The sequence below is a fragment of the Gossypium arboreum genome, unplaced genomic scaffold, assembly GCF_025698485.1.
Source record: "Gossypium arboreum isolate Shixiya-1 unplaced genomic scaffold, ASM2569848v2 Contig00413, whole genome shotgun sequence".
In the NCBI taxonomy this organism is placed as follows: domain Eukaryota; kingdom Viridiplantae; phylum Streptophyta; class Magnoliopsida; order Malvales; family Malvaceae; genus Gossypium; species Gossypium arboreum.
The window spans coordinates 12,501-16,871 of NW_026440529.1; the positions used below are offsets into that span (position 1 = coordinate 12,501).

At 32.1% G+C, this 4,371-nt stretch overlaps 3 non-coding genes across 3 annotated transcripts; 2 read left to right on the forward strand and 1 right to left on the reverse strand.

The window, feature by feature from the left end:
• Window positions 1-431: 431 nt before the first annotated feature.
• Window positions 432-503, reverse strand: TRNAT-GGU (transfer RNA threonine (anticodon GGU)). Its single transcript has one exon. It is a non-coding gene; the product is annotated as a tRNA-Thr (tRNA).
• A 971-nt stretch (window positions 504-1,474) lies between these two features.
• Window positions 1,475-1,558, forward strand: TRNAY-GUA (transfer RNA tyrosine (anticodon GUA)). The gene has a single exon. It is a non-coding gene; the product is annotated as a tRNA-Tyr (tRNA).
• Window positions 1,559-2,060: 502 nt separating this feature from the next.
• TRNAD-GUC (transfer RNA aspartic acid (anticodon GUC)) lies at window positions 2,061-2,134 on the forward strand. Its single transcript has one exon. It is a non-coding gene; the product is annotated as a tRNA-Asp (tRNA).
• The last annotated feature ends 2,237 nt before the right edge of the window (window positions 2,135-4,371 follow it).

Genomic DNA, 4,371 nt, shown 5'->3' on the forward strand with positions numbered 1-4,371 from the left:
ATAAATATGAAATAAAAAGAAATCGACTGTTCCAATTTCATCTCTATCGAATTTTAATATCAGAATAGTGGATATAGTCACGATTCAATGGGTTAGATCCACTTACTTTTTCTTTTGTTGATTTCTAATCTTTACAATTCTTTACAATGGATTTGATTGGAATAATCTAATTCAAAATCAAAACAAAATAGAAATATATATTTGTCGCTTCAAGAGACGGCTTATCATTATTCATTATAATTTCAACTTTCTTTTAGAATTACTCTACTCTAACTCATTAGAATAATAACTTATTAGAGTTAAATTATACAATTTCTAATTCAATTATTATACATATACAGTTGGGTTTTATTACCAATAAAAACAACATCCCTAGTATTCAATATGAATACTACCATTTCATAGGAGTTTTATGAAAAAAAAAAGTCAAAAGCCCCTTATCGGATTTGAACCGATGACTTACGCCTTACCATGGCGTTACTCTACCACTGAGTTAAAAGGGCGGTTCGATTCAATTACTGAATGAATTAGTAGACGGATAAGATCTATTTATATATATATAAGTATATGCAGTAGACTCATAGTGGCTAGTAGCTCTCAGGAATGAGAATTCTAATTTACTTAACGTGTAGAGGGTAAAATGGTTTTATTGGTATTGGGTTTGATAAATATCAATGCAATGAATTGTTTCAAGGCCAATCATAATTGGCTTATCAGAACAGAACGAAATTCATTTATTTGATTAATACAGGTACCTTAGCAATTCGACATAGATCCAATCTATTTTATCGAAACATGTGATGAAGGGATTTGCTTTGTCCACCGAACCCAATTTTTAGTTTTTAGAAAAAAAAACACACACACATAATTTTCGATAACTTCTTGCTGCCTCTTCCAAAATTCCCGATTTACTTTTTGTTAATTTACCGGCTTAGTGTGAGATAGAAACATGCCTGTCTCGTCGTAATAATGAGTGAATCAATGAATGAAAGTGGAAAAAATGAAGGTTAACTCCCTTTTTTATGTTTATGTTAAACCAATCACTGATCTTATACTTTGTATTATTAATATAATCTAGTTTCTTTTTATAATATCTATTTATTTCTATTTTTATAATATCTATTTATTTCTAATAAATATTTATATAATAGATTGAATTTATCTAATTTATTTCTATATCGAATAGAGTGGCGATGAATGATTTACTGAGTATAAATCGTGAATCTAAAATGGAAAATCATAAAAGATGGAAAAAGCTCTCGGCTCTAGTCATTCCATTATATTGACAATTTCAAAAAACTGCTCATACTATGAGCATAGTATGGTCGCGGTCAGGCAAGTATGCCCCCATCGTCTAGCGGTTCAGGACACCTCTCTTTCAAGGAGGCAGCGGGATTCGACTTCCCCTGGGGGTAGGGTACTACGAAAGGAAGTTGATCATGGATTATCAATAAACCTAGAATTGATTCTTCCTGGGTCGATGCCCGAGCGGTTAATGGGGACGGACTGTAAATTCGTTGGCAATATGTCTACGCTGGTTCAAATCCAGCTCGGCCCAATAATTCGCTGATCCGCCATAACCTAAAATGCCCATTTTTTGTATTTTGTTTTCCCGAAAAGCCAAACAAAAAAATTAGGGAAGAATAAAAAAAGTCCAATTTTGTGATATATCCATCCCTACCGCTATTTGTTTTTTATTTTGTTCTATTTATTTAGTTGTTCCCATAAATTATGACCTTGATAACGCTCTAGATTCATATCAGGATCATTAAATAGAAAGTTTAATGAAAAGAAAAAGAGTAAAGTAAACAAAAAAGAAGACTCTTTTTTGTTTTCATTTTCAAATTGATTATTGATCGATTTATTTGGCAATAACGAAAGGATTCCTAGTAACTAGTAATCCGCGTCGCTCTCACTCAAAGTGCATACCCGTATGGATATCAATATATTACTCGCGCCTTTGTTTGTTACAACCCGGCTTCGAATCTAAAATCTAAATAGAAAATGGCTTGAATGAAATCATAAGACTATCTCTGTTGTACACTTTTCTTTATTTCCCTGGGATTGTAGTTCAATTGGTCAGAGCACCGCCCTGTCAAGGCGGAAGCTGCGGGTTCGAGCCCCGTCAGTCCCGACGGATAAAATTTTAAAATACATCAATAGATCCCTCCGTTTTCTGTCAAAGGGGATACAAATGACAGAATTTCATTCCCAACGATATCTTTATCTTTTTTTTTATTTATTTTTTCCTTTCTCTTTTTTGTTGGGGTTTATTTGGAAACTATTTGTAAACGGTGAAAGTGGAAAAGCAGTCAGATGATACATCATCAGATGATTGTACAAGGAAGGCGGTAGATTATCGAAAAGAAAGGGTGGAAAAGAATATATATAAATAAAGGAATTCTTTTGATTGGACCAGGCATCACTTTTTGTATTCGGTGTGGATAAAAGATCTTCCTATGTTATACTATTCAATTCTCGACGGTGAATCGATTTGATAGCCTAGATATTGTTATTCATGATATTGATCCGATTCGATGTCATTGAAATGTAAGTCATTGCATTGAATTTACAAGCGACAAATTTATCATCTCTATGGGATTAAATCGAGTTATTGCGAAGTAAAAAAACAATGAAATTATGGAAGTAAATATTCTCGCATTTATTGCTACAGCGCTGTTCATTCTAGTTCCTACCGCTTTTTACTTATAATATACGTAAAACTGTCAGTCAAAGTGATTAATTTGAATGAAACTTGACTTTTATCAAGGAGTTAAGAAAAAAGGATTCAAATCTCACGTCTTAAATAAAATGAATGGACTAGAATCAGCAGTATCCTATAAAACTCGATAGTATGGTAGAAAAAATATGAATCTTTCTACCATACTATCTATATCTATTATTGTAATGTAGAAAGATACAAGCTTAATATAGATGAATCCACAATATGTATCTTCATACATGTCGATATCAATTAAAGATATGTACTGTACATAGTATCTCAATTTTATTTCTTCGCTTGATCTATTTTATTTGTGTTGATTTCAATTAATCTGAAATAATTGAAAGGCAAGTCTTACGATTTTATAATTCTTTCATTTCATGGATTTGATTTTTTTGGTGGATACCGAGATTCCTATTAAAATAATCAGAAATGAAGGAAAAATGGAATGGAATAGGCATATATTAATTAAATTAATAAAAAAAAAAAAACCAAGTAATCTTTTTTGAACATTCCAAAAAGTAATTCGTTGAGCAACTGACAGATGATCCAAAGAGTTCTATGGTAACTTTTCTTCGTATTTCGTTTCGAAAAAAGGGTATACCCTGCCGATTTTGAATTTAACTTCTTTGATCCATGATATGAAATGAGTCAATAAAGCATTTCATAAATGAAATTCAAATAAAACAGGGGGTAAGTGTCTAATATGTGACTACACTAAGGCAAGATCTTATTAAAATGAAATTAAATAAAAAAAAGACTTTTTTTTCTCTTTGAACAGTAAAGAGGAGGAAATAAAACAAGCAAATACAGAAAACAAAGGGGGTTCCTTGTCCCTCATTGTCCGTTCATAACTCTGGTAAGAGCTGGTTCATCAAAATAGAAAATTTAGGAAGAATTCTTTTTTTTTATTGCCTATCATCCGGATCCCTTTTACTTTCGAAATACGAACATGGGGATTATTGAAATGTTTATTTGATTTTGATTGAAAAGGTGTTATTCATAGAATACATTACTCCACTAGAATCCAAGAATTTCGAAATGAAGACTAATAAAATAGTTAAAATAAAAAAAGGCTTTGCAAAACGATCTAGAAAACAATTGATACGGTTTGATTCCTCAACCCCAATTAGGAGTACCCCTAGAGCCCACTTCTTCCCCATACTACGAGTGAAAGGGAAAATGTAAAGACTACCATTAAAGCAGCCCAAGCAAGACTTACTATATCCATGTGTATTATGTCCCCTATCTCTATGAATATGAAACAAATATGAAGGAATTCAATTTTTCCATTATTGTTCACTAATAATAGTGTAATTACTGGCGCAGAGTCAAAAAGAAAAGGGAATTGTGACACGCCACCGTTGATGAATCACTTCGATAAATCCGCTTATAACAAGCTCTTATATGATTTCGAGTAAAATCGAGAACCATTAAGCACAAGCAAAATGCGCAGTAACACTTTTGGAAGTATCAAAAGAATGTTACTCACATGTATCAATAATAAGACTTATTCTTTCTTTTGGTGTCCCTCATTAAGTAAAAGCCAATTATCTATCCAATCTAATATTAATTGGATGCCTGAACACTCAGAGACTTTCATCCGTCTGTATACAAAGTATCTTCCAACCCTTCTACAACCATTCATT